The sequence below is a fragment of the Papaver somniferum genome, chromosome 6 (genome assembly GCF_003573695.1).
Source record: "Papaver somniferum cultivar HN1 chromosome 6, ASM357369v1, whole genome shotgun sequence".
Lineage (NCBI taxonomy): Eukaryota > Viridiplantae > Streptophyta > Magnoliopsida > Ranunculales > Papaveraceae > Papaver > Papaver somniferum.
Window position 1 is genome coordinate 150,304,497 of NC_039363.1, and position 24,503 is coordinate 150,328,999.

Consider the following 24,503-nt stretch of genomic DNA (forward strand, 5'->3'; position numbering starts at 1 on the left):
CAAGGTGTAACCGATCACAAGCTAATTTTGGAAGTTAGTTATAATCGTTCACAAGTTACTTTGAGAACCAAGGTGTAACCAATCATAAGCTAACTCGGGAAGTAAGGTGTAACCGATCACAAGCTACCTCTGGTAAGCAAGGTGTAACCAGTCACAACCTAGTTTGGGAAGAATGGTATAACCGATCGCATCTTACATTGTGAGTCATGGTAGAACCGATCCTAATGAGAAATATTGAGTTTCCAATATTCACATATGTCTTTATGTTTTGTGTGAAGCTTGGAATTAGGGTTTGCTGAGAAACTTCTAGATGTCGACATTATTTAAACATGTACATAAGTCTTATCATTAATTGTTCAAAGATATTCCTTGATACTCAAGATGATCCTAGGTTCGAAAAGTTGAAAAGCATTCAAAAATGATTTTCATAATATATGTTTTAATTACCAGCAATTAAAGCATATCATTTGGAAAATTTTATTAGTTAATGTATTAGACTAATAATAGAAGTTTTCTAAGAGAGTTTTCGGAAATACGGTTTGGGAATTAACTGGAAATATGAAAACCGAAATTATATACTTTAATATCTTGAGAATATTTCCGGTTTTGGAATTTGCTTGTTGTCCAAACAACCTTGGTCTATAAATACTTGAGTTTGTATTTCTTGCAAACTATCCTAAGAGTCAGGAAAACTTCAATGTTGTTGTTTCTGGTGGTGTCGTCTATTTGAAGAGGGAAGTACCCTAATTAGGCGAAATCTCTTACCACTGCTCGTTTAAAGACTTTCTTGGGATTAATAAGCTCTACGAGTACGGTTGGCGTGGATCTAGATAATTACGTTGTTATTGTAGTTTTCAATTATTGATTTGATTGACTAACGGTAGTTGAAACTTTGATTGCACCTAGTTTGTTTATTCTTGAGAACACTCTCTTCTGATATAAGGCTTAGTAATACTATATCAAAGTATTGACGGGATCTTTAGAACCATTTTAGGATCTAAAGACATCTTGTGATAATCCATTGTTAACAAACTCCGTTCTGTGTGTGATTGATCACAAGAGTATTCAAGTGATGTTATGCAGGTTATTATTAAAGACAAATGAAGATCTGAAGACGACGGAGTTTTTCTTATTAGTTTCTTATCTTGTGAATTGTTTGCACAATCCTTGATCGTCTGAGATCCAACTAGAATCGTGTTTATCTTTGATAGACTTGATTGGCTAGTTGCGTGAGATCGACATCAACTTATAGTTTCTCTTTGAGATCTATATTGATTGATTGCAAATCTGGAGTTTGGTTATTTCGATAATCAAAGTTTATATCGATTTAACCAGAAAAATGCGTTTATTAAATTAAACAGAAGAGCCTTTGTCAACGACTCATTAACATCTTAGTACCAAGATTGAATAAAGTAGTCACCAAACTGATTTATCTTTTAGTGTTTGGAATATAATCAAAAGGATTGGTGATTCACGTGCGTGACTCTATAAGTCGAAGGCGCGGGGATACCGAGGAAACTAAGTAGCTATGGGTAATTGAAAAAACGGGGTTCTAACAACCACACCCAGTATTTCACTTAGCAATCTGTATGGACTAATTCCAATATAATTTCAAGAGAATCATATAGACAGTTAAACTCAATCTTAAGAAAAGTATATCAAAGAGTTATATCTCAATTTATCAATTCAATCTGCAATCAAACAAATAGGAATTTGCGAGCCCGATTGAATATAATAAATAACTTGGACAGTATCAAAAACCAATATCCAAGTGTCAATCAACTTAATCAACAACCAAAGTTTGGATTCACAATTGATTGAACTTACGCCCAACCTGTGATATTTCAATTATATAAACAAATATAATGCGGAAAAGGAATAACACAGACACCAGAAATTTTGTTAACGAGGAAACGGCAAATGCATAAAAACCTGGGACCTTGTCTATATTTGAACACCACATTGTATTAAGACGATTCAGACACTAGCCTAATCCAAGTTAACTTCGGACTGGAATGTAGTTGATCCCTAACCAATCTCACACTGATCAAGGTACAGTTGCGCTCCTTACGTCTCTGAATCCCAGCAGGACTCTACGCACTTGATTCCCTTAGCTGATCTCACCTACAACTAAGAGTTTCTACGACCCAAAGTCGAAGACTTTTGATAAACAAACTTTTCTCACACAGAAAAGTCTATCGTATAGATAAATCTGTCTCTCACAGATAAACCTATGATTTTTGTTCCGTCTTTTGATAAATCAAGGTGAACAAGAACCAATTGATATACCGGATTTATATTCCCGAAGAACATCCTAGAAATATCAATCACCTCACAATAATCTTAATCGTATGGTAGCGAAACAACATATTATGGAATCACAAACGATGAGACGAAGATGTTTGTGACTACTTTTTATCTTGCCTAACGGATATTAAATCTCGAGCAAATCTTATAGAAGATAGTACTCAATCACGATTGAAAAAAAGAAGATCAGAACACGTAACTACAGAGAAAATAGTTGGGCCTGGCTTCACAATCCCAATGAAGTCTTCAAGTCGTTAACCTACATGGTTTCGTGAATAACCTAAGGTTAAATGAGAATCGACTCTAGTCGCAACTAGTATCACACAGCATATGTAGGGATTAGGTCTCCCAGTTGTTAAATTTCTCCTTTATATAGTCTTCAAATCAGGGTTTGCAATCAATGTTACCTTGGTCACAAGGAATTCAACATTCACCGTTAGATGAAAAACCTGATTCAACCAAGCTAATATCTTTCAACTTTTAGATCGAACTTAGCTTGTTAAACACAAATGAAAAATCACTTCATTTAGATATGAGTAATCGTACCCAAACGTGTGCACCTTGTTGACTCAACAATAGTTAACCCAAGTTAGCCATATGAACAATTTCATATCAACCATATTCATCTTAACCATAACTAGTTCAAATGACTCGAATGAAACTAGTTCTAGAGTTGTTCAATTGTTTATATTCTCATAGAAGTATACAAGACACAATTGAAGCAAAATCGATTTTGATTCACATGAACATTATAGCCACGTTTTGCAAAAGATTGCATTCCTTATTATATAAATGTATTAGTTCATGAACAAACCGATTTTGAACATAACCTACTCAAGTATGCAAACGGGTACGCATACCTAAGTATCCAGACTTAGTTTGGGTTCACAAGTATGCGAGCGGGTACGCATACCTTCCAAACTCAGCTGAAATTACCGAACCTGAACTTCATGCCAGTACACGTGCCGGTATGCGTACAAGGTTCCCTGACTTTCACTAAACCAACCAATATGCATAAGGGTATGCATACTATAGTTCCAGGACTTGGATTATATATATGCAAGTACGCATATTATGCTTTATCCAATAATGGTTAAGTTTTTTAAACTCTATTTCAATCATTGAAACATTATAGAAGGAGGGAATAGATGTCTCACATGAACTATTAGCTTCAAAGCAATTTTCAAGAGATCGAATGATCAATACGAAACATTTTGAGTCTACATCAAATGATTGTTTCACGCAAATCATGTAAGATGATACCAGGAGATTTTCACATGATCATCTTTTGACTCTCGTCAAGAATAAAAGATGAACTTGGTTAAAGCGAAAGCTTACCAACACATATTTCGAGAAATATGTAAGCGAGTTAAACTCAGATCGAAATATCAAATGTGTATAATTGAAGTCTATATAGCTATACGACTTTTATCTCAAATAGGAGATAAAGTAGATAGAATTTTGAGTGGTAGATGAGTTCAAGTCTCCATATACCTTTTTCTGATGAAGTTGCACAATCTCCCCTTAGTAGTTCTTCGTCTTCAATCGATGAACGCCGTGAAATCTAAAGCTCAACTACACTTTCTATCCTAATCCGAGACTTAGCTATAAGTTGACTAGAAATCAAGACTTATGGTTTTGGCAAATAAACTTGACAAATAAACTTGAGATAGCTTGCGAGTTCGACCGAGCAGTGCTCTAACCCTTTGTCAATTTTAGTGACAAAACTATCAATACATATGGAATTCAAAATAAATAGACTTTGTAGATCTCAAACCAAATGCTTGATTTCCTTGGTTCTTCAACATTACTCGAAATCTTCATCACTTCCAAGTACTTCCAATGATTCTGAATGTGTTCAACTCAGCATCATAGTTGTTGAAGATCCATAGCTATAATAATGAGAAAATAGTTGCTCTCAATAATTGTTATACAATGTCATAATATTATTACACATCATAAAAGTCCAATTGTATCACAACTTTGACAATAATACTATGGTGATATGTATCACTCTCCTTTAGTCAATACTTCATCTCACATGAAAACCACTCCCCCTTACATAATGATCCGTAAACCATATGTATTTGTAGTGTGAACTACACATTAATCCTCCCTCTTTTTGTCAATAAAATTGGCAAAGGTACGAGAACTAGTGGGATCCTAATGAAATTTACAAAGAGATACTTCATGACCAAAAGAGAACAACATTTCAACTTTGTTTCGATGATTTCACATAGCCGAAACTAGTGTATTCATCAAGGAGTTTATAAAGATACAAGAAAACTCCTACAATATTCCACAACCGCAATCCCCACAAAGATTTGGCAATTAAGAACAAGTTCAATTAAGAACTCTCTCCCATAAAATGTCATTCCCGAAAGAACAACAAGAGCGACCTTACTTTTACAACAAAAGAAAGATTTCTTTGGACATTCACAAATTACATGAAACATGAATTTGTATCCAGAAATCTCAATTAAATTAACCACAACAGAACCTATGATTAATTTAATCGGAAATGCTCAACATAAGTGAACTTACGGAGCCGAACAGTACTTTCACATAGAAGTGGATCAGGGAAAGACTAATACTACAGAATATACAAAGATTCATTCTATTTTTCATCAATATTTGCATAAATACATATAATAGACTTATTTTCTACCAAATTAAAGTCCATTCTATCTTCCATCAATATTTGCATAATGACATAATAGACTTAACTTTTGACATATATGACAATCATAGTTCACGTACGTAAACACACATACCCCATAACATTATTTGCAATATATAAAATCAATAAAGATTAAATAATGAAAAATCATCTTCCAAAAACTACAAATGATTTTAGAAGAGAAGTACTCCAAGAATCCAAGTGCCCAAATCCAAGAGAAGTGGAACAAGTGCAACGAAACGGAGCAAAACACTCAAAATCAAGAGTTGGGACAAAGACCAATCTTAAATCATCCAAATTCAGAAATTCTCATCTCCATTTTGAATAGAATTCAAATATTAAGAGAATGCAAAAATAATGATGTCATTCCGAGTTCGGACGAAGAAGTTACAGCCAAAACAAGTTTACCGAAAAACGACATCTACATGCCAGTATGCGTACCGGTTTGCAAACGAAGTTTCGTGACCTGGAGCAGTATGAAAACGGGTTTGCGTACTAAAATCCTTGAGTTTTGATTTTAAATGATGGTATGCATACCTGGTATGTGTACCATGAAGTCCAAACATCCCGAACTACTATTTTCATACCTAAACATTTAAGAACCTTAAAACACAGATCAAGTTAGGTAGAAATGAACGCTAAGAAAGGTACATGGATCATTATAAGTACTTTAAGAAAATAAATAAAAACATAAATCTTTCTCAAGTTTATAGATATACCTTTTTAAAAGAATCCAATCGAATTCTACAGCCTTACCGAACATAATATGTGCGCCCTAATTCTCGTGCTTTCCTCACCGTATACATAACAGGGCATTCCTTGGTGAGGATGCACTTACAACACAATCAAGTTGTCTTGAAGTGAACGAGGTCTTGCTCACCACAAGTGACTGAAACAGACTTTTCTGCAACTATGGATTTTTCACCATCTATAGTTTTTGGCTTATTCCGTTTCACTTTTGGATTATCATGAACGAGATCGCTTTTAGAATCTTTCACATCCAAATCCATTTTTCCAAAGAACTTTTTAAGTTCCAACATCATGAATACTGCTTTCTCCATAGTTATGGAATTTTCTAGGAGATCATTCTTGTTCACATTCAAAACATCATTGATTTTCTTTGGTATCCACTTCTGAGTGCGTTTAGGAACAACTAGAACCTTCTTCCCATTACTCTCTTCTAGAATTCTCGGAAGAGAACTGGATTGACTATTATTTTGCAAGTTAGTCTTTCTCCAATTAGGAGCATCGGATATTGTCTTTGTCTTTGCGAAGTTATCCTTTTGATAACCATTACGATTGTGAAAAGGATTCGTATGACGTTTATAGGAAAATCTAGGTTTATCACAGCACTGATTCCTTTGCCTAAAGTTTGGACAATTACAACTTTTAACGTTAAGGAGATTAGTCTTAAAATATGATCTTGGTTTCTGTTAGAGCACTGCTCGGTCAAACTCGCATGCGTTGCTATCTCAAGCATGTTTGTCAATGTTAGTGATCAAAAATATAAGTCTTGATTTCTATCCTATTTATAGATGTCTCGGACTAGGACATAGATTGTGTAGTTTTGCTTAGACTTCACGACGTTCATCATTTGAAGACGACGAACTACTAAGGGGAGCTTGTGGAAATTCATCGACAAAAGGTATGTGGAGACTGAAACTCATCTATCACTTGGAAAGTCTATTTCTACTCTATCTTCTATATTGAGACATAAGCCGTATTACGATATAGTTTTCTATATACACATTTGAGATTTCTAGTTGAGTTTATCTCGCTTACATATTTCTCGAAATATGTGTTGGCAAGATTTTGCTTCGACCAAGTTCATCTTATATCATGTGAAAATTGTCGAGTAACATCTTACATGGTTTCTGTGATACAATCATTTGGTGTTGTCTTGGAATGTTTCGTTAATGATTATTTCAATATCTTGAAAATTTCTTTGATGCTAATAATGTGTGAAAACGGCTATTGTCATCCTCTAAGAAAGTTTCAACGATTAAAATAAAGACCTTAGAATCATGTAACCATGTTTGGATATAAACATAGTGTGTTATCACATTTGTGTGTAAGTCCAAAACCAGGAACCTGAAGTATGCGTACCCGTACTGGCAGTTGTTGGATGTCTGGGCAAGTATGCGTACCCGTACGCATACTGGCTGAAGTCACACGTCCGTGAATTTCTGCTGAAGTTTGGAATGTAAATTGGTATGTGCACCCGTACACGTACTGGCGTAATCAAACTCGGTCCGGCTACTTAAGTATGTGTACCCGTTTGCATACTTGAGTTGGTTACTTTCTAAAATCGGTTGTGTACATTAACTTAAACATTTACAAATTAAGGAATGCAGTCTTTGCAAACCATGGCTATAGTGTTCATGTATTTATTTTCGAGTGAATCAAATCGATTTTCCTTCAATTGTGTTCTTTTATACTTCTATGAGAATATTTCAATTGAACGGCTCTTTAACTAGTTTCATTTGAACTAGTTATGGTTAAGATGAATAAGGTTGATATGAGAGTAATCATATGGCTAACTTTGGTTAAATATTTGTGAGCCAACATGGTGTTCACGTTTGGGTACGGTTACATAAACCTAAATGAGGGTACATTTCATTTGTGTGTAACAAGCTAAGTTCGATATAACGCTTGAAAGATATTAGCTTGGTTGAATCAGGTTTTTCATCTAACGGTGAATATTGAATGCTTTGTTACCAAGGTAACTTGGATTGCAAACCCTTATTTGAAAACTATATAAAGGAGAACTCTAGAAACTGGGAAACCTAATCCCCACACCTCTTGTGTGTTACCAGTTGCATCAACTAGAGTCGATTCTCCTTTAACCTTAGGTTTCTTTGAGACCCTGTAGGTTAACGACTTTAAAGACTTCATTGGTATTGTGAAGCCAGACCCAACTATTTTCTTTGTAGTTGCGTTTTCTGATCTTGCCTGATTCTATCGTATTGAGTACAATCGAAATAATTGACTCGAGATTAATTTCTCCGATAGGAAAGATAAAAATAATCAAAAACATCTTCGTCTCATCGTTTTTGATTCTACAATATCTTGTTTCGCTAGTGGATTAAGATTATTGTGAGGTGATTGATAATACTAGGTTGTTCTTCGGGAATATAGGTCTGGTTTATCAATTGGTTCCTGTTCACCTTGATTTATCATAAAACGGAACAAAAACTCTTAGGTATTTCTGTGGGAGACATATTTATTCAATCCTATAGAATTTTCTGTGTAAGATAGATTTGTTTATCAAGTCTTCGACTTTGGGTCGTAACAACTCTTAGTTGTGGGTGAGATCAGCTAAGAGAATCAAGCGCATAATATCCTGCTGGGATCAGAGACGTAAGGAACGCAACTGTACCTTGAATCAATGTGAGATTGATTATGGTTCAACTATAGTCCAGTCCGAAGTTAATTGGCAGTAGGCTAGAGTCTGTAGCGGTTTAATACAGTGTGGTGTTCAAACTGGACTAGGTCCCGGAATTTTTCTGCATTTGTGGTTTCCTCGTTAACAAAATTTCTGGTGTCTGTGTTATTTCTTTTCCGCATTATATTTTGTTATATAATTGAAATATCACAGGTTGTGTGTTAAGATAAATCCATTAGAATATCCAACCTTTGGTTGTTGATTTAAATTGATTGACACTTGAACATTGGTCTTTGGTACCATTCAAGTTACTTCTCTTATATTCAATCAGGCTCGCAGATTTCTATTTGCTTATTGCATATTGAATTAAGAGTTAGAGATATTAAACTCTTTGATATACTTTTCTCTATATTGAGTCTAATTGTCTAGTTTATTCTCTAAAAAGTATATTGGAGTAAGTCCTCTCAGATTGCCAAACAAATTATTGGGTGTGGTTGTTAGACCCCCGCAACAACTTCTTGTGATGCCCAAATGAGAATATCGTGAAGTTTCTCATTCCTTATACGGAAACGACATCTCCTTTCCAGGTGACCTTTATTTTTGCAATAGTGGAAAACATAAGGAATGTTCTTACTTCGATCCGTGTGTGCTGAATTTGGAGGTTGATATACTTTGCTCTTTTGAACCTTAACTGATGGTGAAGGTATTTCACTTTTTTCATCAGTAGAAACCTTTTGTTCAGAAGAATCACTAGCCTTGACAAATTTTACCTCTTTGCTAATACTTGGAGAATCCATTCCCTTATAGCCCAATCCTCGTGTATCACGATGATTTTTACTTGCTCCTAGCATAATGGTTAATTTGCTTGAACTAGTATTGAACTTTTCCAAGTCATCTTCCAACATCTTGATTTTATCAAGAGCAGTAGCTAAATCATCCTCAAGGCGTTTTTCTCGAACGAGACAAGCATTTTCTCGGTCATCAAAACTTGTTTGCTGGGAGTTAATCCTTGCTTCAGATTCTGCAAGTTTATCTTCCAACAAAAAATACTTTTGATAAAGATTATCACATATAAGTGACTTTAAACGTAGGTTTTCCTCAGAATTCTTGAGGATCGATTCGTTAGAACGATTCGAAACATAAACACCTGCGTAACATTTTCTCAATTTCTTGTTTTCTCGACAGAGAGGAGTCAAAAGACGTGTGACATGAGAAGTTGTCATCTTCTTGTTTTTCAACGAATCCAATAACTTAATATGCTCTGAGACTTCCTCATCAATATCTCTATCAATATCTGAGTCACCTTTGTCAGAAAGTTCATCCAACTGTTCTTCTAGGCGTGTTTCCCAATAATCAACAGTTTCTACATAAAGAGAATGTTTATATACTGACTTAGATGTGATTGTTCTCTCAGGTGAATCTAAGCTTTGAAAAATATCTGGTAATTTCTGAAATGGTATGTTATTAGCGATAGACTCGTCCATAATAATCAGATTTCTTCAAACATAGACTTATAGGTCTTAAACGTGTTTGCCTGCTCTGATACCAATTGAAAAGGCGGGGGTCTAACAACCACACCCAATATTTCTCTTATGTTAGAGCATTGCTCGGTCGAACTCGCATGCGTTGTTATCTCAAGCATGTTTGTCAATGTTAGTGATCAAACCTATAAGTATTGATTTCTAGCCTATTTATAGATGTCTCAGACTAGGATATATATAGTATAATTGAGCTTAGATATCTCGGCGTTCATCTCTTGAAGACGAAGAACTACTGGGGGGAGCTTGTGGAACTTCTTCGAAAAAAAGGTATGTTGAGACTTGAACTCATCTATCACTTGGAAAGTCTATTTCTACTATCTCCTATATTGAGACATAAGTCGTGTCACGATATAGTTTTCTCTATACACATTTGAGATTTCGAGCTGAGTATATCTCGCTTACATATTTCTCGAAATATGTGTTGGTAAGCTTTCGCTTCGACCAAGTTCATCTTATATCATGAGAAAATTTCCAAGTAACATCTTATATGGTTTGTGTGATACAATCATTTGATGTAGGCTTGGAATGTTTCAATAATGATTATTTCAATATCTTGAAAATTTCTTTGATGCTAATAATGTGTGAAAACGATTATTGTCATTATAGAAGAATGTTTCAATGATTGAAATAAAGAGTTGAGGATGTAAACATCTTTGGATATAAGCATATATAGTGTGTTCGCACATTAGTATACAAATCGATAAACCGGGAACCAAGCGTATGCATATGTGTGTATACGAAATTGGCGAAGGAGACAAGATAAGTATGCGTACCCGTACGCAAACTTGCGGAAGTTTTCGAAACGAAAATTTCTGCTGAGTTTGGAAACTTAACAGACTCAAAATCAGGTTTCTTAAGTACGCATACTTAAGCTGGTTACTTTGTCAAATCGGTCAGTTCATGAACTTAAACATTTAAATCATAAGGAATGCAATCTTTGCAAACCGTGGCTATAATGTTGATGATTGATTCAGGTGAATCAAACCGATTTGGTTTCAATTCTGTTTTCTATAACAATTGAACAACTCTTTAACTAGTTTCATTTGAGTCATTTGAACTAGTTATGGTTGAGATGAATAAGTTTGATATGAGAGTAATCATAAGGCTAGCCTCGGTTAACTATTTGTGAACCAACCTGGTGTACACGTTTAGGTACGGTTACATAAAGCTAAATGAGGGTACATTTATTTGTGTGTAACAAGCTAAGTTCGATCTAACGGTTGAAAGATATTAGCTTGGTTGAATCAGGTTTTTCATATGACGGTGAATATTAAATACTTTGTTACCAAGGTAACTTGGATTGCAAACCCTGATTTGAAAACTATATAAAGGAGAACTCTAGCAACTGGGAAACCTAATCCCCACACCTCTTGTGTTTTACTAGTTGCATAACTAGACTCGATTCTCCTTTAACCTTAGGTTTCTTCTCGAGACCCTGTAGGTTAACGACTTGAAGACTTGATTGGGATTGTGAAGCCAGACCCAACTATTATCTTTGTAGTTGTGTGATCTGATCTTGCTGTTTCTATCGTGCTGAGTGCAATTGAAATAATTGGCTCGAGATTTTATATCTCTGATAGGAAAGATAGAAAATTAATCACAAACACTTCATCTCATCGTTTGTGATTCCACAATAACTTGTTTCGCTAGTCGATTAAGTTTATTATGAGGCGATTGATAATTCTAGGCTGTTCTTCGGGAATATAAGTCTGGGTTATCAATTGGTTCTTGTTCACCTTGATTTATCAAAAGACGGAACAAAACTCCTGGGTATTTCTGTGGGAGACATATTTATTCAATCCTATAGACTTTTCTGTGTGAGACAGATTTGTCTATCAAGTCTTCGACTTTGGGTCGTTGCAACTCTTGGTTGTGGGTGAGATCAACTAAGGGAATCAAGTGTGTAGTATCTTGTTGGGATCAGAGACATAAGGAGCGCAACTGTACCTTGAATCAGTGTGATATTGATTAGGATTCAACTACAGTCCAGTCCGAAGTTAATTGGTAGTAGGCTAGTATCTGTAGCGGCTTAATACAGTGTGGTGTTCAATCTGGACTAGGTCCCATGGTTTTTCTGCATTTGCAGTTTCCTCGTTAACAAAATTCCGGTGTCTGTGTTATTTATTTTCCGCATTATATTTTGTTATATAATTGAAATATCACATGTATCAACTATGAGATAGAGTAGATAGACTTTTGAGGAATAGATAAGTTCAAGTATCCACATACCTTTTGTTGATGAAGTTCCACAATCTCCCCTTAGTAGTTCCTCGTCTTCAATCGATGAACGTCGTGAAGTCTAATGCTCAACTACACTTTCTATCCTAATCCGAGACTTAGCTATAAGTAGACTAGAAATCAAGACTTATAGTTTTGGCAACTAAACTTGACAAACAAGCTTGAGATAGCAACACTTTCGAGTTCGATCGAGCATTGCTCTAACAATAGTCTACTTGGTCTTAATATACTAAGTTGGTATTAGTTTTTGTATAACGGCTTAATTCTAAGAGTATTCAAAACTGGATTAGATCCCGGAGTTTTTCTGCATTTGCGGTTTCCTTGTTAACAAAATCTTGTTTTGTCATTTACTTTATTTTCGTATTATAATTCTTATTATAATTAAGTAAATTACACACATACGTTAATCCTAGTCACTTGATATTGATCCTCTAGAGTTTCAGTTCAAAACAATACCTATTATCAAGTGATCACTTTGTTGTCGTATTATTTCTATTTCATATTCATAGACGATCACACAAAGTATACACCATAGTTTTCGTTTTGTCTCGACTTTGTTCATAGACGATCACACTTGGTATCGAACTTATAGGTTGATATTTAAAAGATTTTGGTGTATTTTGTATCCACATTTTTTCATTAGGGATTGATTATGATATGGGTTAATTTATAATCGCTTAACAAAGGAAGTAAGTGTGATTTTCTAACAAACAAAACAAAATTTTAATATTATTAGGGTTTGATTATCCAAAGCATGTTGTGTTTACACTTGGTCATGGAGGGATCTAAACCCTCCTCCGTTGGTTACTATTATACGTTAATTATTAGATAAAATTAAAGCTAAATCAAGACTTGCTCGTAATAGGACTTTGTCTGTATTGGAGCGTACCAAAAGAAAAAAAATTCATTTGTCTTATTATTGTCCAACTTCCATTTTAGATATTTTTAGTCATTGAAATCCCAACATATCAGGAAAAAGGTACTCCGTAATATTGTAATTGAGAGTGCGAAGTGGGTCGGTGATGGAGATGATGATGGGTATGTGTTATTTTTGTTACTGGTGTGATTTGCAGGGATAAATGTGTCTGAGTTAATTGTGTATTTAACTTGTCCTAGTTAATGAGTTAAATACGATTTTTACACTCTTCGAATCATTGTTTGCTCTCCCTCAAACATAAAACAAACTCTTTTGGTATATTGAGGTCTTAGTTTTATGGATGAAATTAAACCTTGTTTTTTTACCTACTCAAGGAGATATACTATCTGAAAAACATAATGTTTAACCAAATATCGTTGAGTCTGATGGAATTAGGGTATAAAACCATCTAGTCCTGGAGATGTCAAAGGTTCCACTAACATGAGAGCTTCATAAATTTCATATTATCAGGGATTTGAAGAAGTTCCTCATTGTTAAAATCAGAAATACAATATGGAATATGTTGAATGAACTCATAACTATCTGTTGGTAAAAAAATGCACTTATTTTCTGAAAATGAATGGGAAGGAGATTTACAATAGACTCTGTATCTCGAACTCTATTTGTACCACATTTGAAGTGTTGTTGCCATTGAAAAAAGGATAATTACAGATAGATGAAAAGATATAAAGCACATGAAGGAGGAAAGAAGAACTAACACGAAGTATACACCTTATTCCCCACTATGACCGGTCAGGCAAGTGACGCACAATGATTGCGCGTTACAGAGTTGCAAGCAAAGTCAGTGTCCCACAATGATTGTGCGATACTGCATAGACTGTCAAGTTCTAAGAATGGCATAACCCTGCAGGGCCAGTGAAGCGCAAAGGTAGTTATACGCTGTAAAGACATTTGTCTAATTAATGAAGCTTATTGGCCGACACAATGAAGCTTCATTGAGGTAAATACAAGACAGGGCCAAAGTGGCAAGATACAACATGCAATGTTGGCATTAAGGCATATCCATTGAATTGAGTTGTACCAAACTCAAGGATGATGCAAAAGGTATAATAGGACAAGAGTTGGTCCATGGAATTAGCTCAAGGCTGTCCAAAGCTTGAATAATGCAAACAAGCTAGTAATGCAAGAGTGGCATTACTATTGCCAAACAAATTGGCGAAGTGAAGCATACGGTGCCAGATAACCAGAATGAGCTAAGGAAGTGGCGAGATGATTGTAGCGCAAAAGTTGTGTAATAGTTCAGTAAAGCGCAACAGTTGCGCAATACAGAGGCCAAGTCCAGTAAAGCACAACAGTGGTGCAATGTGGCTCAAGTGACGGTTAGGAGTTGGTTATTGTCTTTACAAGCATGCCAAATGTGTGAGACAATGAAGAACGATTATAGAAGGAGTTTATAACCATTTGTGAGTGTTCATAACAACCAAGAACAGGTGTGGAACCAGTTGGCGTGACAACACAAAAGTTTGCAGTTGAAGTTGGCGGTTATGGAAACTACTTGGACACTTTGCTGTCTAAGGCTTGTGCAAGCGGTTGCACAGAAGTGTTGGCCTGATCCTAGTTAGTATAAATATCTTAGGAATCAATAATGTTGGTGTTGTTCAATTGGATAAGAACCACTGATTTTGTAGAGAGAGTTAGGCATCCAACAAGAGGGTGAATGGCCTGTTTTGGTCCATGTGATGGACGAGTTTTGTAATCTTCCTTTAGTGCCATAAAATGGGTTTGTTGCAGTATATCTTTGTATTCATTGTGTTGCTGATTTGTGTGAGAATTTTTCAAATACATGGCAGAACCTCTTATGCTTATGGGGGCATGAAGAGTTAGAGAGAAAGAAGAAAAGACTTCCGTTGTGCAAAACCTTTAGAGTGAACGCATATGTGTATTTTCATGCAAGTATGCAAGTCTGAGTGATTGTGGGTGAAGTTGATTCACTGAACCACAATCATTTCCGGTCATGCCCTATAAAAATTTCAGGCGATTAAATGGGCATGTGACAGCAGGTATCAGAGCGGTGTCTGGGGACATTGTTCTTGATTTTTTTCTCTTTTACTCTAGTTGGTGTCATTTGTTTGTCAAATTCAGTAAAGAATTTGTTTGGGTTTCACTAGTATGGAGACTAGAATAAATTGATCTTGTGTGGATAGATCAATTGGAAAGAAATTTGAAGCTTGAAGTAGCAACAGGCCAAGAAAGTTCATGGCAAAGGTGCCTGAATTCCAGCCCAAAATGTTAGACGAACATGCTAGAATCATCGGAAACCGGGTTTTCAAGTGATTGCATGAAAAAACTAAGGAGTATGCTGAATTCTATGGTACAAGTCAGGAGTTTAAGTTCATTGTTAGAGCATTGCTCGGTCAAACTCGCATGCTTTGCTATCTCAAGCATGTTTGTCAATGTTAGTGATCAAAACTATAAATCTTGATTTCTAGTCTACTATAGCTAAGTCTCGGACTAGGATAAAAAGTGTAGTTGAGCTCAAGGACTTCATGGAGATTCATCATACAACAATAAGAACTACTCAAGGAACCGGTGGAACTTCTCGAAAAAAAGGTATGTGAAGACTTGAACTTGTCTGTCACTCAAAAGTCTATCTACTCTATCTCCTACTTCTTGAGACAAAAATTCGTATGCTATATATAGACTTAGATAATGATATGTTTGGTAAGCGTTTCGCTTCGACCATGTTTATCTTTACCTAATGACGTAAGTCATGATATGTTTCAATCACTTTGAAAATTGCTTTGACGAGAAATGATGTAACAACTATATAACGTCCTCTAAGAATGTTTCAATGGTTAGAATGAGAGTTTAGATTACATACCAATGATGGACATAAGTATTGTTATGGAAACACATATGTGCATAAGTCCTACCCCTTGAACCAAAGTTTGCGAACTTTGTTGATCAAGAGAAACCGGAAGAATGGCTTGTTGCCAAGTCCGCGAACTCAATCCACGAACTGCAGAACTTCTCATCCCAAAAAATTATGCTGGAGTTGACAAACTAACTGCGTCCGCGAACCGGCAGAAAGTATTTGTCGAGATTTTCTGCTGGAGTTTGTAAACTCTGCTCGGTTTCTTAAGTCCGCGAACCTAGTGTGCGAACTTAAGAAGGTTATATATCTGAAGATTATTTCTGAACTTAAACTTATGAAGACTAAGGAATGAAATTTGCAAACCGTGGCTGTAAAGCTCATGAACCAATTCGAGTGAATCAAATCATCTTTGCTTCAATTGTGTCTTGTGTAGTACATAAGATTTCCTTGCAATTGAACAACTCACTAACTAGTCCATTTGAGTCATTTGAAATAGTTATGGTGAAGAAGAATATGGTTGGTATGAAATGCTCATATGGCTAACCTTTTGGTTAACTATTGTTGAACCAAAAATGTACACGTTTGGGTACAGTTAACAAACCTAGAAGCGTGCAGTTCATTTGTGTATAACAAGCTAAGTTTTTGATCTAACGGTTGAGAAATATTAGCTTGAATCTAAATCAGGTTTTCATCTAACGGTGGATATTGTTTGCTTTGCGACCAAGGCGAAACCCTGATTTGAAAGACTATATAAGGGGACATCTAGCAACTCTGCAAAACTAATCCCCACACCTCATGTGTGATACTAGTTTGCATGCTAGAGTCGTTTCTCCTTTAACCTTTGGTTTTCTTCTTCTAAAATCAGGTTAACGACTTAAAGACTTCACTGGGATTGTGAAGCCGGACCGATACTACTTTTATCGTAGTTGTGTGATCTGATCTTGCATCTACTATCGTACGAGTACAATCAGATTGATTGACTTGAGATTAATATCTCTGATATGCAAGATATAAAAGGTAGTCACAAACATCTTCGTCTCATTGTTTGTGATTCCGCAACATCTTGTTTCGCTACCATACGATTAAGATTGTTGTGAGGTGATTGATTTATCTAGGATGTTCTTCGGGAATATAAGGCCGGATTATCAATTGGTTCCTGTTCACCTTGATTATTATCAAAAGACGGAACAAAAACTTTATGTTTTTCTGTGGGAGACAGATTGATCCTTTGATAGACTTGTCTGTGTGAGACAGATTTTTTTATTGTTAAAGCTTGCGATTTTGGGTCGTAGCAACTCTTAGTTGTGGGTGAGATCAGCTAAGAGAATCAAGTGCGTAATATCTTTATGGGATCAGAGGCGTAGGGAGTACAACTGTATCTTGAATCAGTGGGAGACTGATTGGGGTTCAACTACAGTCCAGTCCGAAGTTATCTTGGAGTAGGCTAGTGTCTGTAGCGGCTTAATACAGTGTGTGTTCAATCTGGACTAGGTCCCGGGGTTTTTCTGCATTTGCGGTTTCCTCGTTAACAAAATTTCTGGTGTCTGTGTTATTTCAATTCCGCATTATATTGTTTTATCTTTATAATTGAAATAATACAGGTTGTGCGTTAGATCATCAATTACAGTAATCCAACCTTTGGTTGTTGATTGTCATTGATTGATCCTTGGATATTGGTCTTTGGTACCATCCAAGTTATTCCTTGTATTTGACTAAAGACTCGCTGATTTCTATTAGTTCGAGTAAATCAAAACAAGAGAGAGATATTAACTCCTTGATATACTTTAAGCTAGATTGAGTGTGGCAGATCGGGAAATTTCCCTTCTAAAAGGATTGGGGTTCAACCCATTTAGCAAGGCCAAACCCCGATCCGCCACTCGAGAACCGAACTTTGAAATTTCTCGGATTCTCTGAGCATATGTCCCATACCATATTACTCAGAAAAATCCGATAAGGATTCCAGTTTTCAAAAATATAGGGGTCGGCCAGTTGCCGAAATAACAGATGGCCAATTGCCAAACTCAAAGACGACCAGTTGCCAAAATTAACGCGGGCAGATTGCCCAAAAATAACAGACGGCCAGTTGCCAAAATTAACACGGGCCAATTTCCAAAAATAACAAACGGCCAGTTGCCAAAATTAACACGGGCCGACTGCCAACAGGTGTCAAGCATGCTCTAAGTGTCCTTGGCATATACTAATCACACTTCCTAATATTATTAAAGGATAGCTATTTATTTAAAAACACCCATACTGGATTTAGGGCTTTCACTAAAGTGTAGAATTTTACTATTGGGCTTGGTTAAACCCAGGAAAAGATACGGAGTGTCACACCATCAACACCTTTAAAAAGAACTTTATCCCCAAAGTTCAAAATCAAACTTAGAAGTAAAACAGATTACATGTGGTCGCATTACAGTTGAAGCACCCATGAGTCCGCAACACACAGTCCCGAATGAACCGGAACTGCTCTAATACCAACCTTGACAGATCGGGAAATTTCCCTTCTAAAAGGATTGGGTTCAACCCATTTAGCAAGGCCAAACCCCGATCCGCCACTCGAGAACCGAACTTTGAAATTTCTCGAATTTTCTGAGCATATGTCCCATACCATATTACTCAGAAAAATCCGATAAGGATTCCAGTTTTCAAAAATATAGGGGTCGGCCAGTTGCTGAAATAACAAATGGCTAATTGCCAAACTCAAAGACGACCAGTTTCCAAAATTAACGCGGGCAGATTGTCCAAAAATAACAGACGGCCAGTTGCCAAAATTAACACGGGCCAATTGCCAAAAATAACAAACGGTCAGTTGCCAAAATTAACACGGGCCGATTGCCAACAGGTGTCAAGCATGCTCTAAGTATCCCTGGCATATGCTAATCACACTTCCTAATATTATTAAAGGATAGCTATTTATTTAAAAACACCCATACTGGATTCAGGGCTTTCACTAAGGTGTAGAATTTTACTATTGGGATTGGTTAAACCCAGGAAAAAATACGGAGTGTCACACCATCAACACCTTTAAAAAGAACTTTGTCCCCAAAGTTCAAAATCAAACTTAGAAGTAAAACAGATTACATGTGGTCGCATTACAGTTGAAGCACCCATGAGTCCGCAACACACAGTCCTGAATGAACCGAAACTGCTCTGCTACCAACCGTGACAAATCGGGAAATTTCCCTTCTAAAAGGATTGGGTTCAACCCATTTAGCAAGGCCAAACCCCGATCCGCCACTCGAGAACCGAACTTTGAAATTTCTCGGATTCTCTGAACATATGTCCCATACCATATTACTCAGAAAAATCCGATAAGGATTCCAGTTTTCAAAAATATAGGGTCAGCTAGTTGCCGAAATAACAGATGGCCAATTGTCAAACTCAAAGACGGCCAGTTGCCAAAATTAACACGGGCCAATTGCCAAAATTAACAAACGACCAGTTGCCAAAATTAACACGGACCGATTGCCCAAAAATAACAGACGGCCAGTTGCCAAAATTAACACGGGCCAATTGCCCAATAATAAAAAACTGCATATAAGTCTGATTCATTTCATGGTAACATATCCGAACAACTAAAGATACCCATATTGGTCTAGTTTAAGATTCTCATACAATTAACACTTAGGCGTAAAAGTAAATATGTGCAAAATCGTCTCATTTCGGTAATCATTTCCTAAAGTTCTCTGATATATCAAGAGATTAGACCATAAGGGATAGAGAACACGTACATGAAGGGACTCACACTATGTCCGTCGACAAAAGGACTATTCATAATTCCTTAAATGGCACAGAGGGTCTTTAGATCAATAATGTCGGCATTTCAATAATTTTCTTCAAGATGTCCCAATTAACAAAGATATAAAATCTAAACATGTTCATTACAGAGAGAATCCAAGTATACATGGAATCAGTACATAAGGAGTGTGTGGCTAATAAAACATGACATCTATTGCCTGTCTAAGTATCCACAAACGAAATCTGATAATCTCCAAATCCAAATGCATAGACAATAATTGTACCTACAGGGGTATGTTATAAGCTGTAAACATTGATCCTTGTAAATGGTGAACACTTGAAATCAGAACGTCGTCTACGGGTGTTGAACTTCAAACTAAGACCAAATTACATTTTAAGATACTCAAAACCAAGCCAGATGCACTGGCAGTAAACACCTCAATATGCTTTCCAATTAGTAATTCCTCGAGGCATTATATCAAACAGGTGGGGTTCATAGTTCCAATAAACATTTCTAAATTTGGGGAGAATGTGAATACCCATTTTTCATTAACTGGAAGGATTTCCATCATCAAGAAAAACTACAATCAAGATATATTTATAAATTCACACATACTCATCATAGTATTTGACATGAAATGGACAATATGAGCACATGGGAAAAATCTCCAATTTCCATGAAGAACCCTAAATTTAAAGTTTCCGTATTAATTGAACAATTCATGAAACTGAAGATGCAACAGAGACCCAATGATATAAACGATACTAATCTCAATAATCAGTATTCAATTTCATAAAAATAGCCCAAGTATAATTTAGATAAAAATAAGTAAAACTAAAGGAAAAGAAATGAGAAAGATACCAACGAAACAAAACAAAATTATAATAAAACCATAAATATTTCTCCATTTCCCCATTGCCGCACCTACCGATACTAGAATGGAAATGCATTTAAATAAAAATCATTCAGTAAACTCCAATATAATCCTTAAAACATTATTTAAGGCAATTACTACTCACATAATGTATTCGCATCATACTATCCAGTATCTACTCCATAGATACTCATAAAAATGATTTTATGTGCAACTTTCTGGTATCAGCAATGGCTAAAGCAAATGATAAATAAGCTCACACACTAAGCACAGCACCGGGACTGCCCGTCTAATTTCGGTACAAGCTTTCAAATAACACTTCAATTCATACTGTGAACACAATAAAGAACTGAGGGCTCAGATGGTTATTGCACCCGAAATTCAAACAGATACACCTTCAATATGAAAACACAAATTTTGTAATCAAGCCAATAGCTAACACGGTCACTAATGAGGGGAGCTATTTCCCTTTCTCTAGTAAATTCAAAGAGGAAATCATAAAGAGAACTACGCAATTATGCATCTGTATGACGGAACCCCAATAAGAACTGCTGACAATCCCAAATCATCCATTAAAGTATGGACAGCAAAATCTCGCAGGCCTATAGAAGTACCCATTCTAGAATTTTTGTAAGAAATGTTAATTATACATGGAACCTTGTTTACATGCAATTTCCGACCATAATAGTATGGTGGTGTACTGGAATATGTTTGGCTCATACTAATAAGTTCAAGAAATTTTACTCACACCTAATAGGCACCTTCAAGTCCTGACCAATAAAGCAATAGCCAACCATTGTCTTCCAATAGCAAAATTATACACAAAATGTTAAGGGCTTACCTTAATTAATTCAAAAGCAATACATAGAACATCATCTACTCTACATGTGAAAACCACCATAAACAGCAAAATCATTAACCACATAACAACGTATCGATTTCTTATCAGTTTTGGAACTATCCCAATTATGAATGAAATATCCATAAACTAATTAAGGTGTTGGGATTTCATTTAGATCAAACAAGGGCTCAAGAAATACGTGTGGTGTATGCTTCCAGACATACCCTGTCAGTCGCATACTAACGAAACCTTCTTCCTTACTTTCTCTCCCTGAACATTTCCTTAGCACTCAAAATTAATAAAAGTATCTGGCCACCAGGATCTAGACTCTATTTCCTTTCAATACTCTAATAGCAAAGCATCAGTAGTGATGCCATCAAATTAAAACGAAATGAAATAATAAAGTATACTACGTAGAGGATTGGTTCCACCATATATGAATTGATGGGTAAATGACGAAAGCAAATTAGGCCCCTTTAAACTCCAAGAGATTAGACCATAAGGGATAGAGAACACGTACATGAAGGGACTCACACTATGTCTGTCGACAAAAGGACTATTCATAATTCCTTAAATGGCACAGAGGGTCTTTAGATCAATAATGTCGGCATTTCAATAATTTTCTTCAAGATGTCCCAATTAACAAAGATATATAATCTAAACATGTTCATTACAGAGAGAATCCAAGTATACATGGAATCAGTACATAAGGAGTGTGTGGCTAATAAAACATGACATCTATTGCCTGTCTAAGTATCCACAAACGAAATCTGATAATCTCCAAATCCAAATGCATAGACAATAATTGTACCTACAGGGGTATGTTACAAGCTGTAAACATTGATCCTTGTAAATGGTGAACACTTGAAATCAGAACGTCGTCTACGGGTGTTGAACTTCAAACTAAGACCAAATTACATTTTAAGATACTCAAAACCAAGCCAGATGCACTGGAAGTAAACACCTCAATATGCTTTCCAATTAGTAATTCCTCGAGGCATTATATCAAACAGGTGGGGTTCATAGTTCCAATAAACATTTCTAAATTTGGGGAGAATGTGAATACCCATTTTTCATTAACTGGAAGGATTTCCATCATCAAGAAAAACTACAATCAAGATATATTTATAAATTCACACATACTCATCATAGTATTTGACATGAAATCGACAATATGAGCACATGGGAAAAATCTCCAATTTCCATGAAGAACCCTAAATTTAAAGTTTCCGTATTAATTGAACAATTCATGAAACTGAAGATGCAACAGCGACCAACGATATAAACGATACTAATCTCAATAATCAGTATTCAATTTCATAAAAATAGCCCAAGTATAATTTAGATAAAATTAAGTAAAACTAAAGGAAAAGAAATGAGTTCTCCAACCTCTTTTGCATCTTTAGATATTATATAGACAGCATCATATTTATGCAATTTCCAAGCTCTGTTGCTAGTCCATTAGATCTATTCTACGAAATCTTTGATCTTGGGGTTCTTTTTTTTTTTTGATGCTAGGCATAGGCCCGTTTTTTGATCTTGGGGTTCTTGAATTCAATTTACACAGTACGAAGTTGATTTCCTTCATGAAACAAACCAAGAACACTAATCAAATTTTCACAAATTTCCCTAAGTATGATCTCAATCGTCTTGTTTCAAAAATTATCAGGGAAGATGAAATGAAGAAAAGTAATCCCTCCCTTCTCGATTTTTTTAACACCATGTACACCCCTTGCTTATGTCCAACAGGTGTCAAGCATGCTCCAAGTATCCCTGGCATATACTAATCACACTTCCTAATATTATAAAGGATAGTTATTTATTTAAAACCACTCGTACTGGATTTAGGGCTTTCACTAAGGTGTAGAATTTTACTATTGGGCTTGGTTAAACCCAGGAAAAGATACGGAGTGTCACATTGAGTTTCACTGTCTAATTGGTTCTCTAGAAAAGTATATTGGAGTTAGTCCATACAGATTGCTAAGAGAAATATTTGGTGGTGTTGTTAGACCCCCGCTTTTTCAATTGGTATCAGAGCAGGCAAACACGTTAAAGACCTTATAAGTCTGTGTTTGTAGTGATCTGATTATGGACGAGTCTATCTCTAATAACGTACCAGTTCATAAATTATCAGATGATTCTGAAAGCTTGGATTCACCTGAGAGAACTATCACATCTAAGTCAATATCTAAACATTCTCTTGATGTAAAAACTGTTGATTGAGAAACTCTCCTAGAAGAACAGTTGGATGAACTTTCTGATGAAGGTGATTCAGATATTGATAGAGATGTTGATGAGGATGTCTCAGAGTATGTTAAGTTTTTGGATTCTTGAAAGATGAATAAGATTACAATTTCTCATGTCTCACCTCTTCTGACTCCTCTCTGTCGAGAAAACAAGAAATTGAGAAGATGTTACGCAGGTGTTCATTTTTCGAATCGTTCTAACAAATCGATCCTCAAGGATTCTGAGGAAAACCTACGTATGAAGTCACTTGAATGTGATAATATTTATCAAAAGTACTTTTTGTTGGAAGAGAAAACTTGTAGAATCTGAAGCAAGGTTTAACTCTCAACAAATTAGTTTTGATGACAGAGAGTGCTTGTCTCGCTCGAGAAAAACGCCTTGAGGCTGATTTAGCTGCTGCTCTTGATAAAATCAAGATGTTGGAAGATGACTTGAAAAAGTTCAATACTAGTTCTAGCAAATTAACCACTATGCTAGGAGCAAGTAAAAATCATCGTGATACACGAGGATTGGGCTATAAGGGAATAAATGCTCCAAGTATTAACAAAGAGGTAAAATTTGTCAAAGCTAGTGATTCTTCTCAACAAAAGGTTTCCACTAATGGTTGAAATACCTTCACCGGCAATTAAGGTTCGAAAGAGCAATGAATATCAACCTCCAAAGTCAACACATACAGATCGAGGTAAGAACATTCCTTATGTTTGCCACTATTGCGGAAATAAAGGTCACCTGGAAAGGAGATGTCGTTTTCATATAAGGAATAAGAAACTTCATGATGTTCTTGTTTGGGCATCACAAGAAGTTTTGAAACCAAGATCATATGTTAAGGCTAATCCCCTTAACATTACATGTTGTAACTTTCCAACCTTTAGGCAAAGGAATCGTTGTTGTGATAA

At 35.8% G+C, this 24,503-nt stretch overlaps 1 long non-coding RNA gene and 1 pseudogene across 1 annotated transcript; one reads left to right on the top strand and one right to left on the bottom strand.

The window, feature by feature from the left end:
• LOC113291659 overlaps positions 1-24,503 on the top strand; it is a 325,743-nt pseudogene that overhangs the window by 184,005 nt on the left and 117,235 nt on the right.
• On the bottom strand, positions 20,591-23,122 carry LOC113289788. The gene is made up of 2 exons (XR_003331118.1): positions 22,750-23,122; positions 20,591-20,849 (listed from the first exon to the last, which is right to left on the bottom strand). It is a non-coding gene; the product is annotated as an uncharacterized LOC113289788 (long non-coding RNA).